Here is a 13,356-nt window from a genome sequence, read left to right as displayed (position 1 = left end):
TAAGAATTGAGGGCTCTTTTGAAGTTATGTCTCACCCAAAAGTTATATTTGAAGCCTTAACATTCAATAATTAAGATTAAATGAGGCCAATATGGTGAATCCTAGTTAAACATGATTGGTATCCTTCTAAGAGGAAATGAAGACAGACACTCATTGAGGAACTGCTCTGTGCAAATATATCCAAAAGGTGGCCATTGACACGCCAGGGAAAAAGGCCTCCCAAGAAGCCGGTCTTGCCAACACCCTGATCTTGGACTTCTAGACTCCAAAGCTGTGAGAAAATTTATTTGATTAAACCCAGTGTGTGGTTTGTTGTTGTTGTTGTCATTGTCATGAAAGCCCTGTAAATAGAATACAGATTTTATAGAAAGAAAGGAAATAGAAAAAATTCTTTATTTTTATTTTAAGCTTGACTTCTAGGCTCCCCTACAGCTGCTCCTCCACTCAGCACACTCCCCCCAACTAGCCCTCTTCCTTGTGAAGCTGCTTTGGCTGAGCTGCCTTTAAGGGAGGTGCCCATACCAGTTCATTCTGGGGGTGGGCTGGAGGGGTCAGACACAACTCTTAAGTCTAACTTGCAAAGAGAAGCTTCTAAAACTTTTCCAGTTGTTGTTGTAGGCTGTATTAGTAGAATAACCTACAGTATGTGAAAATGGTGGCTTAAATATACAAAATTCCTAATAAAATTTTTGGCATGCAGGATATGGCTTTAATTTCATTTAATGAAGGGCCAGGGATTTAGTTCAGTGGTTCTGCTGCCTGCCTCGCAAGCGCAAGGTCCTGAGTTCGATCCCTGGTACAAAAAATAAAAATTAATGAAAAATATTCCATTTTCTGAAAAAAATAGCAAATATCTACAATTAATTTCTTAGTATCACCTTAAGGTTGCTTCTTGATTCTTACACTTCGTGAACCATCTTAACCAATAGCAAACTTTGTCTATCCTCAAGGTAAGTTCAAGTTTGTCAGTTAGCAGCTTTACTACCTCGCCTAACATATAATCCAATTTCTTTCAAGTGTTTCAGCTATTTAAAATTGAGACTATTGTGGATATTGCCAAGACTATAACTGATTAGTGAAGAAATTATGCTTCCTCCGACTGCTAAGAATGGCATGTTCCAACTCCAAGAGTGTTATCGCTAGACTATTTCTTCTCCTTGATTTCCACTTTAATGGTAAACTATTTGCAAAAAGATATTATTTGGAGTGATATGGTCTGAGGTTTGAGCTCTCCTGCTTTCTTGTCCTGCTAGTCCCACCTGCATCTTGACTGAACTCCTACTCATTCATCAAAATTCAGGTCAGAGAGCACATCCTCTGAGACGTTTTCTCAGTCTCCTTTTCCTGGTGTGTTCTCACCATCTGCAGTTGGAAGGAAGGCACATTCATATCCTCTCCACACCTCCACCAGGCACCTAGGACCCAGGTACTGAGTGCTCAGACTGCTCCTCTGCTGAAAGGCAGGATGCAAGGCAGCCTCTGTAAATGCATACTTAATGAAGCAGCACTTATTTTTTTCAACCATACATTTTATACATTATTATCCCTAAGCATCCGCTTCAAGTTTTAGAAATATTTCTATAGTTAAAACTTAAGGTTTATTCACTTTTAGCCAAACATTTGACTTGTCATGAAAAAGTAGAAATAAAATAAAATAAAGTTCTATAAGGAGCAATACATGGAAAATATTTGAATATGCTTCAAACTATGTGATACATATTTGTTGAAAATGGGCTGTGGTTAATGAGAAAAAATATTTCATATTATTTAATTTCAATATATGCAACTTAATTATTCAAGGGTCCTTTTAACTACCCTTATTAAAAATAACCTATATAGGAGACGTGCCAGTATATAATATTTCTACGTATTATTTTCTAGCCATTAAAAAAATGTCGAAACAAAAGCATCTGAATATGAAATGCACACCAGAAGTGAGTGTGCTGTAGCATATTCATAACACAGAATAAACTTTTTACCTTTAAAACTACCAAAAGAAGTAATCAGGGTTGCTCTTAAGTAAAACTCTTGTTTTTTAGTCCTTGACATGTTTCATGTGCTCCATCTTCTTTACCATTCCCTTCCCTGGCCAAAGGGCAAGGTGTCAGCGGAAGAGCAAATCAAGTGAAACAATGGGCTTGGACAAAAAGACAGCTTCACGCAACCCACTAAAGGGAAATAGGCTTCTACTTTAATTATCCCTGCAATTCAGACAAGAGAAAGATTGTTTTTCTAAAATCGGCTTAATCCTTTCAATAGATGCATTGTACCAGGGAAGCAGACTGAATACTGGAAAAGCATGGTGGACTGCTTCTTAAAAATTTTCTCCCTCAAAAGTTTCAGTGTGGGAAATGATTTCATCTGCACCATGTTTTAGCCCTGTGCTATCTGACTTGTTGATTCTAAGTCCTTTGCGTCTTGGTTGGGCCAGCAGTGTCTATGCTAATTTGATAGAAATAATGATGTGTCTTCTGCTACTTCTGCCTTGAAGTTATTTCTGGGATTTAGCAGAGCCTTGGGGATACGAGAAGAACTCTGCACAATGGCCAAGGAGGTCCGCATGCAGCATGGCCTGTCTTATTGGCAGTCCACATTAAGGGTGCCTAAGATGGAAAGTGTCTGAATGCTTCATGAAAGAATACAAAAATAAAAGCCAGAGGAGGCAGACTAGGGTAGAGCTAAAGTAGGAAAACCATCTCCATTCCAGTCAGAGAATAGATTTCATTCAGGCTGTCAAAAGTACTTGCAAAACTGATAGAAAAATAACAGTATCTTCCTGAACCTTTATTCACTGTTTCAAATATGAATCTTTTTCTTTAAATAAGAATGAACTAGGGAAAATGTGGCATTCCCATCTGATTAGATCTTCAAAAATCTAATTTTCTTCTCCTGTTACAAAAGGACAGTACTTGTTGGATACTTTCATCCTGTTCTGAGATGTCTCTGCAGGAAGGAATAAAGGCCTCAGAGCAGGACCAGCCATGACATTTGCAGGGCCCGGCACAATATCAAATCAAGGAGCTCCTTGTTCAGAAATGATTAGGAATTTCAAGAGAGTGACAGCAGATCATCCGGAGGCCTGGGACCTGTGTGACGCACAGGGACTTGACTATGAAACTGCTGACGACAGGGGCTTTCTGACCTCTCGAGTTGGGATTTCAAACAAAGGCAAAATGATTACTTGAGCTGTTCTGATTTGGCACATGGATCTCTCCTTAAGGACTGAAAGTCCAAACACAGTCCTGGATTTAGGTAATGCTACTGTGTCATCTGCTGCTTAAACTAGCTTTAGACTTACAGATTCTTCCCAGGTAAAGGAGAGAAAAGTATAAAAGGATCATTCAGGATATGTAGAAGAGCTGAAACCAGTCTGTTTGGGAAAGGACCTGAGGTTGGGGTGTAGATTTCTTCCTAAGCGTGGATTTCTTAATGATGAAGCTTCTTCTGTGTAAATAGGGGTTATGGCTTGTGTCTTGATGTTCCCCCAACGCCTCAGGCAGTCATGGGTGGGGGCTTTTTCTGGAACTGATTCATGCTGCAATGCTAGGCTCAAGGGAACTAGGATTGAGGGTATGAGCACAACCTCCTTAAGTAATCTATATAACATAAAAGGGGCAGAAAGACTACGTTAAGGTCCCTTGTTGCTTTTGCTGTCTTCTGCCACCATGAACTGTTGTTCCTCTGCCACCCTGCCTTGGAGCCAGCTGTCATGGACCAAAACCCCTACGAATTATAAGCCAAATAAACCTTTCCCTTTTAACTTGGGGTGTTGGGTATTTTATCTCAGCAATAAGAGGAAAGTAACTAAGACAACAGGCATTTATTATGAATGTTACCAAGGCAGGTGATTCATTTTTAAGAAAATAAAATGATATTAATTTAGACATAGGCTGACTATGATTTTATTTAAATGTGATGCTCTATGATTCCATGTTTCCTAACACAAAGAAAATATCTGTTCTATTCTCAGAGATGAACTATAAACATAGCAGGTCAAATAAATATAGAGTAATTTACTCAATTTTATTCTTTATTATAAAAAAATTCAATGGAAGGTGGGACATGAATTTAATGTTCTGAATATGGAGAGTTTCAGATCAAGAGAAACATTTTAATCCAAAAAATATTTAAAAATATACTTGAAGTTTTTTCTGGCTTTAAATCTCAAAATTTGCAACTAAAATATATTTAAGAAATGCTTTCTGCTTTGTATTCAAGTCAAACTGCTTATGAACAAGCTTATGAAATCCTATCTATCTTTCCAGCTCCATATGGACATCTTTGTGCTTACCTAAAGTGAATCTTTTTACTTCCTTTAAACAACTCCCACTTCAGCAGTTTCTATTTTTATTAATAGAATTGATTATATAACTTTCATGTTTATTTGTACAGTACTTATCTCCTCTTTTAAAAATCTCTATAAGAGTATGAAGAACATTTATTATTTCTTCTATGCATGATACCATCAAATCATGATCTCATCAGTGAATGAATCCACCCATGGAAGCAGGATTTTCATGATCCAGTCACTTTCCAAAAGCCAATCAGCAACCAAGCCTTCAATACAACAAGCATCTTTGAGGAAAATATTGGCTGCTATCCATAACATTCTCTAATGTCCAGAATATCAATCTGCACTAATGTTTAATGATCAGCAGTTGTACTCAAACTGTAGTTGGCCTATGGAAATGCATCTTCCTGATTAACAGTTGAGTCAAAGTTTTATTTAAAATAATTGAATTTGCTCACTAGAATAATACAGACCAAAGTTCCTTGTGTGAGGCCAAGAAAAGATTGATACGGAGAGCAATGAGCTCCCTTCCCTGACCAAAATGTTTCCCTTCTCATCTTTTCTCTGGCTTAGATTTCCATCATTAAGAATGCAATTCTTTAAGTATTAAGGATTTCTTAGTGCTAAGGAATGCCTTCGAAAAACAGAAATTGTGTATTGGGCTGTCTCAATCTAAGGCTGTATTACATAAGAATTTCTAGGGAAGAGTTTCTAAAATTGTAATATAAAGATCACACACGGCCAATTCTTTAGGTACTTCTTAAAATACAAATTTCAGAGTCACTCCAGACCTTCTGAAATAATCTCCAAGTTATCTACTACTCAGGTCTTTCATTATTTTCTATTTATTTATCTCAAAAAACTCTGGATCTGTGACATAAGCTCCTAAAGTGATATTTCTGTATGCTAATGTGAGAAACACTCATGCAAGCCTTATTTATGACAAATAGCAGAAGAGTTCCTATGAGGGTACAAAGCATTAGGAACGTCTACCTGACGGTGCTCTTGAATGCTATTGGAATATCACTTTTATTATTCCCACCAATGATATGTAGGAAGTTCATAATAAACAACATCTAGTCTTATTTCTGTCCTTAGACTAGTAAAATAAATCTCTTCACTTTTATCTGCCTCATAGTTTACTGTCTTTAAAGTCTCGACCGATGGCCTATCGTGATGGGAATATATATTTTAGGGAATTATTTTTACCAGTACTTGACATATCCCCTTGATGTACAAGTTGAAAATTTTCACCTCAGGCAAGGGCTATTTGGAGCTATCGTCTATGCCACCCTTTTCCCAACAGTTACACAGCATGGCCTGATACAATGCTTTGAGGCTCACCTTCTTTGAACAGTTTTGATTTTGAACAAACCTCATAAAAACTCTAAGCCTCTATTTTTTTAGCCTGTGACTGAATTTAACTAAATACCCAAGTGCTGTAAGGATTTAATTAGAGAATTTACATGAAAGCATTTTGTAATTAATAAAGTATTCTATCATAAAGTTTAGTTCTAGTATTATAAAGTACTATTATTGTTTAAAGTCTTGAACATTCCTCTTAGCCCTCCTGGCCCTATCAAGATTTTTCCTTAAATCTTTTTTTTTTTTTTTTTTTAGCAGGGGGAGGATCCCAGAACTGTGGTCTCAATAATACAAGACAATAAATGTAATTATTTTAAATAAAATAGGGAGACCATATGATCTAACATCAAATGAGGCACTTAGAGAGTAAGGGTGCAATTAATCTTTTTTTTTTCCAGATCAACAAGGATTCTCAGAGCAACCCCACTGTGTAGTCAATCTGCTGTACAAATTAGGCATCCTGCTATATAGTTCAGCTGGTCTCGAACACATTTGGGCCCAAGCTGACCTCAAACTGCCTGAGCCTCTCAAGGGCTGGGATGATAGGAGCACTCCACCACGCCTGGCTTTTTTTTTTTTTTTTTTTTGGTACCAGGATGGAACTCAGGACCTTGCACTTGTGAGGCAGGTGGCAGCACCACTGAGCTAAATCCCCGGCCTGGAATCAGGCACTTTCAACCTCTTGCCCTCACTAGGAGCTCTTCTTCCACTTTGCTTTCCTTCAATTGTTGTAGTATCCTGAGACTTTTCTCACCTCAGAGCTTGGGTTAGCCTTGGTAGCTAACATCTACTCCTATTCAAGTTTTGCTATTAATGTCATTTTCCAGAGAGGATCCCCTTGATTCTCCAGATAAAAACCACCTTTCCCCACCCCCATTATTTCCTCAAACAACAGCTCAAAAATTTCCTTCATACATTTATTGCAATTTATAACTTATAATGTGTTTAAATTCTGTATTAGTTTTGCATTAGTGTAGTGAAATACCTGGGGCAGGCTAACTTTATAAAACAAACAGAAGTTTATTTAGCTCACGTTTCTGGAAGTTCAAAGTCCAAGACTGCCTCACTGGTTTGGCCTCTAGTGAGGACTTAAGAGCAGAAGGCACTCCAACAACAGGCAGTGTACGTGGGAGGGAGAGATGTTATCTTCAAAGAGGAAACCAAAGAGCTATTCAGGCTAGCTCTTAGGACAGCTTGATCTTGTGAGAATTCAATAGGCCCCATGAGAACTACCCTACTTCTTTCCAGAGGCAGTGCCCCTAAGGGTGTCCCACCATACCAGTCGTTTCAGGGTTGCATCACATCCCATATTGCCACTCCACAGGCAAGCTCCCAGCATACAAACCTCTCGTAGAGACATTCAATCGATATATAAACCATAGCAGTTTCTGTCTAACAAATGAGAGACACTACTGTAATTATAGTCCCCTAGGTGCGGTGTAACAATTGCTTAGAACAATAGCTGGCTCGTAGGAAAAATGAGGAAAATGTTTGTTGAACAAATAAGAAAATGATTATATTATAATGGAGAAATAGAGAATAACTGTTCTGTCATGGAAATTATTAATTTAATTCAAGACAGCTATTCTTATATAAAACAAATCAAAAATAACATGGGAGGGGCTGTTGTTCTACAAATGGTGCTGGGAAAACTGGATATCCACATGCAGTAGATGGACATTTGACTCTATCTCTGTATAAAAATCAATTGAAAATCAATCAAAGACCTTAATGTAAGAGCTACGTCTCCAAAACCTATTAGAAGAAAATAAGGGAAACATTCGAAACATTGGTGTAGGTAATGCTTTTCTGAATAAGACTCCCCTAAAGCATAGAAAACAAAAGCACAAATTAATCAATGGAACATCAAACTAAAAAGCTTCTGTACAGCACAGGAAACAACTAAGAGTTAAGAGATAACCTATAGAAGGGAGAAAATATTTGCCAATTATTCATCTAACAGCGGGTTTATATCCAGAATACATAAGGAACCTAAAATTTAACAATTTAAGTAACCAAATTTTTAAAAATGAGCAAATGATCTGAACTGACACTTCTCAGAAGAAATAAAATGTCCAGCAAATACACAAGAAAGGCTCTATTATCATTTGCTATCAGGGACGTGCCAATCAAAACTATGATGAGGTACCATACCCCCTAGTTAAAAGGATTAAAAAATAACCAATAATGATGAGGAGAAAAATGAACTCTTACACAGTACTGGTGTGAATATAAATTAGTACAGCTATTGTGGAGAAAACTCTAGGGGTTCCTTAAAAAAAAAAGTCAAAGACTTAAAAAAATCTACCATAAAATCTAGCGATCCCATTTTTGGGTATATGTCCAAAAGAAGGGAAGTCAGCATCAAAAAAAGAGATACCTGCATAACCACGTTCACTGCAACACTATGGACAATGGCTAAGATACAGAGTCAGCCTAGGTGCCAATCGAGAGACGAAATTTTTTAAAATTTGCCTATACACAATGGAGTGCTATTTAGCCATAAAAAATGAAATCTTGTCATTTGCAGCAAAATGGATGGCACTAGAGAACAGCAATTATAAGTGAAACAAACCAGAAACAGAAAGACAAATACTATATATTCTATCTCATATGTGAAAACCAAAAAAGTAGTAGACTTGAAAGTAGAATTGTTTTTTAAAAATTGGGAAGAGAGCAGAGTAAGGGACATGGAGGAGTTGGAATAAGTGTGGTTGGATATGATCGATGCGTGTTCTATGAAAGTATAGAAATATTACATGGAATCCTATTAATATGTATAACAATTATGTATTAATACAAAACTTGGGAGTGTTAATTATTTTTATATGTAAAGGGTATAGGTACTTTATTTTAAATAACACAAGATAATAAGCATAGTAGGAGAAAAATCCACTTTTCTGACAAAATTCTTGTACAACTGCTAGTTTACAAGGAAAACACATTACACCATCCAAAACAGGGAAAAATATTGCATCAATATTATAAAATGTCTATATGCTTAGCAATATTTTAGTCTGAGCAAAATAAATGCTTAAATATCTAATATGGGACTTTATGTTTTGGTAATACCTATAGAAGTATAACCTTATTACGGTCCACAACGTGGTAGAATGTGGACTGGTCTGAGGCAAGACCAAGTTAACAACCGATCAGGCTTCTCTCGTGATGAGGCTGGCTAGGACGGTGTCTAGTGAATTGTTGATTTTTCTCTAAAGGGTACAGTAATATGCAAGAAAACAGAAAACTGCAAAAGGAATTTATAAAATTGGATTTAAGTATATGAGCTATTTTAGGAATCATACAAAGCAACCCGGTATTCCATAAAGTGGCCAATAAAAAAGAGAACCCAACAGAAAAACATTTACAGGTGAATGCACCATGTACGCCAGTGTTGTGTGTTTCAAGTCTCATAAAACCTACCATCTTGTTTTCATCTTGATTTTGGTTGGTATGTGTAACTTTTACTTTGCCTAAACAGATCTTCAGGAAGTCCAACACACTAAAATTTTTTCACTCACGTAGCCCCTGTGCTTGCTGCCTAAGCTGCCCAATTATCAAATCAGTAGTGTCTACAGGTGGCCTTCTTCCTGTATTTCTTTAGATTATGCTGAAGTTTCAGGATAACAGTTTTCTGATTATCTTTCTGTTTAAGTAGTCCAAATTTGTTTTGCTAATGGTAGTACAGAGGAAATTTTCTTGTTTAAATTTTTTTTTTTTTTTTTGCTTGTTGAGCTAATTATTGAATCCCTGGCCTTACACGTGGAAATACATGCTCAACTACTGAACTGCACCCCTAGTGTGAAAAATTTCTTCAACAATGTAGGAATAGGAAAAACCAATCCAATAATAGGCTGATACAAAGAAATAAAAACCTCCCTTATATTTGTCCAATGGGTTTTTTCCCAAAGCAATAAATTTGTTGCATGCTTAAGAATAATCGCAGGCAGCACTCAGGAAGCTGAGGCAGGAGGATTGCTGTGAGTTCGAGGCCAGCCTGGGCTACACAGTGAGTTCAAGGCCAGCCCCAGCTACACAGTGTGACCCTGTCTCAAAAAGCAAAACAAAACAAAATGAAAAACAAAAACAAAAACAAAAAATCAAAAGAAAAAGAACAATCCCAGGACTGGGTTGGCTTCTCAAAAATAAAAAAACATTTAATATCCAAAAATCTTTCAACATCCTGAGATTTTTTTTTCCCTCAAGAGAAAAGGGTTGCTAACAGTACTTTTAACAAAGTGACTATTTGTAATGTACCCTACCATGACAACTCTGGGAGCTGGACTACTGACAGTGACATAACATCTCCAATTATATTCATTTGTTAAGGGAATGAAATATTGGGTTCTGGTTTTTTGAATTAGTAATTTATTTGTATTCCCTGGCATTGGATAGATGTAATTTAACTATGAAAGTGATAATGTTTTAGAGATTTTTTTTTTTTAATAACAGCTTGACACAGGGAGAAGAGCTATAATTAGCAGAAATAAATTTCAATGGTTTAGAATAGAAATGAGTTAACAATTTTTAGACTTTATTTTCCTTTGGATAAAAATTCTAAAAGAATTTGAAATTTTAGATATGGTTTCAGCAGTTCTAAGACTTTAAATCCTCAGTAAAACTCAGACCTAACAGTCCATACTAGGAATTACACAAAAAATGTGGAGAGAGAAAGCTTACAGGTTGAGTTCACATTTATACATGAGTTTCAGAATTTCCAAAAGTAAAAGCATTTTTTAAATAATATTTTTATTATGGCATCATTTTTCAATAAATATATACAAATGAAACAATTTGAAATAACTTTTATACTTTGATATTTTTAAATGTCCATCAATTGCTGAAAACAAGCAACAGATGTATTTTTATTACAACTTATGTACACTGTAAGATTCAAAGTACATTCAATACTTTCTCTCCAAAAGATAATAATCCAACATTATATCTTTGTTGTTTTATGAGCACTTTCAATAGAAAATTTGCTAATATTATGTGTACCATTAAAGAAAATTGTGCCTAATTTTCAGATGTTTTATTTGTATCCAAATGACCTTTTAGAAAGTTTAAAAATGGGTTTTTAAAAAAAGCTCATTTCCAATCATAAGCCACTACTTACTTTTCATGGTTCATTAATAGCCACTCCTACAGTATCCCAGGAGCTCTTCCCAAAATAAAGATCTAAAAATTATCTGAAAGTGTTGACACATTACTTTAGACCTTGCAGAGAGGAGATACACACATGCACAAATACAATTAGAGACACTCAATGTTTAAGCACCTTGTTAACCTAATGAAACCTAACCTCTACACTCCCAAACACCTGAAACATAAAAAATGGTGAAAAATCATTATGTTATACATGCAAACCCAGAAAAATACTCAATACAAGTGGTCTCTTTCTTGAAAAATAAAAGTCCACAAAAGAAACAGAAAAAAAATTATGTAAAAATTAACACTCTTCACTTTCTTTCTTTACTATGGTCTTTTCCTTAGAGAATAATATATTCCTCATGCTCAAGGTCTTTTTAAGGAGAAGGAACTACATGTCATCATGCTTCATACAAATGAGAGATAAGTAAAAAAAAAAACTATATATTTTTCTAGTTTTTGATAATATGAAATCATTTTCATGTAAAGACCTAATCTGAATATGGTAAAGATGACAAACACATTGGGCTGTGATCATTATTAAAAATCAAATAATTGACAAAGTCTAGAAATTAAATCCTAGAAATGATGCACATATTAATGACAGACCTTGGAAGTAAAGTGATTCAAACAATATAAACTAGGAGGCAGTTTATTTGGTGAAAAGGTTTCTTATGAAAAGATATTAGAAATATTAAACTTTGGGATGCTAACTCTGAAAACCAAAATTTTCTTCTTTAAGTATTCCTGAAACAGGGTTACAATTTTTCTCTTAAGCTAGTCAATTTTATGAGTCCTGGCATTCAACAGTTGAACCCTGGGAACAGTGGAAATAGTAGACTCCAAATTAATGAGTATAAACCCTAAAACAGACCAAAAAAATCAGGAAATTCGGAGTTAAGAATAAACCTGCTCTGCTAACTGTTTTGGGACCTTTTAATAATGAAAGCCTTTAAAAACTCTAAATGGCACCAAAGAGAAAGAAAGATCACTGTATTTCCTTGACAGTTTTGTTAAGCAACACACTTGACTAATAATATATAATTAATTTGAAGCTCAATCAACTCCTTGGGTCTCTGTTACACGTTAGTGTATAGTTACTTTTAAATTAACCAAAGCATATTTTTCCCTGTATGTTATGAAGTTGATCCTGAAACTACTAAACCATATCCAAGTTGAAGTTATTCACTGGTATCCTTTTATGACACCAATGTGTTCAATATATGTAGCTCTTCACACAGTGTTTATCAATCAGCAATCCATGAAGATCTCAAAACACTCAGACAGGTTACAGATAGTTCATTCTTAACTCTAATTTTTCTGTCTTTTATCTGTTTTAGACTTTGTACCCACTAATCTGGTGTCTACTATTTCCATTATTATTAGCCTCTATAATAAGCATCACCCTCATCATTATAATATATAGTATTAAATCCATAATTTATACTGTACTGAGATATAGTTGATTAGTTCCTTATTTATTAGACATACATATGAATGATAGATGGTTTGATAGCTCATGACTTCACTTAAAATATTTATGTAAAATATGACAGTAAAATATGGAATATATTCCATACATAAAATATAATGTTTATTTTTCAGTAGTGGGGATTGAGCCCAGGGCCTTTGCACTGAGCTACAGCTGCAGCCTATTTTATTTATTTATTTTCTGTATTTTGAAACAGCCTCTGGCTAAATCTCTAAGTTTCCCAGTCTGGGCTCAAACTTGCAATCCTCCTGCCTCAGCTTCCCAGAGTGTTGAGATCATAGGCATATGCCATAGGTTTACTTCTACATTAAAATCACTTTTCAATTACTGACCACATAACAATTTTGAGCCACTCAATTTTTTCAGGTCTAAGATTCTATCTTATCCTCAGCTTGCCTGTTGACCTACCTTTATTTTAGGTCTAACTTGGTATGTCTCAATGACTTAATTCTAAATCAGTAAGATCTGATATTACTGGAGTTCTCCTTTGAATCCAAAGAAAAATTATAATGTCTACAAGGAGATATGCATTTTAAAGTTCTGTGCTATAAAAAGAAATATGCTGTATGTAAAAGCCTGGGTAAGAAGAAAAGCAAATATTTTTTCTACTTTGATCATTCTTATCTGTTGAAAAGAATTATGCCTCTGAAAAATAACACCCACACATTCAGGAAAGTGAAAAAAACTGCAACACAGGGTATCTAGGACAAAAGAATTTGTTTAGGGATCATATTAATCTTTGTGACACTATAACAAAGAATTGTGAAGGGAGATACAGAGTGTGAGACTGGTCCTACAAAAAGATTAACATTAAAAATAGAGCGTGCTGAGATAATCAAACACGGTAACGTCAAGAAATGCAGAATGACTTTGTCTTCCTCTAGAGAAAAGTGAGTCAAGTTGGAAGCACACATGGCTTTGTGACAGATACATATTCAAAGAAACTCTGGAAAGTTTTTTTTATTAATTATATCGGTACATTTTAGGTATACAATACAATGACATTCGTCATTGGAAATTTGCACCTGCACATAAGCCATCTTGGTTCTTACTTTTTCCC

General features: G+C 35.4%; 1 protein-coding gene and 1 pseudogene across 4 annotated transcripts in view; both read right to left on the bottom strand.

Annotated features, from left to right (window-relative positions):
- Pdzrn4 (PDZ domain containing ring finger 4) overlaps positions 1–13,356 on the bottom strand; it is a 390,589-nt gene that overhangs the window by 360,002 nt on the left and 17,231 nt on the right. The gene's annotated exons all lie outside the window — the stretch shown is intronic.
- The window catches only part of LOC147821486 (mortality factor 4-like protein 1 pseudogene), a 73,121-nt pseudogene extending 59,765 nt beyond the window's left edge, over positions 1–13,356 (bottom strand). Inside the window, exon 1 of the transcript XR_015446908.1 lies at positions 1–13,356. This exon is cut by the window's left edge and continues 59,765 nt beyond it. The product of XR_015446908.1 is annotated as a mortality factor 4-like protein 1 pseudogene (transcript).

The sequence above is a fragment of the Heterocephalus glaber genome, unplaced genomic scaffold (assembly GCF_053883595.1).
Source record: "Heterocephalus glaber isolate CG9 unplaced genomic scaffold, H.glaber_assembly_v1.0 deba00001733, whole genome shotgun sequence".
Taxonomy (NCBI): domain Eukaryota; kingdom Metazoa; phylum Chordata; class Mammalia; order Rodentia; family Bathyergidae; genus Heterocephalus; species Heterocephalus glaber.
Note: the sequence above shows the minus strand (reverse complement) of the source record. Positions and strands in the feature narration are given on the sequence as shown.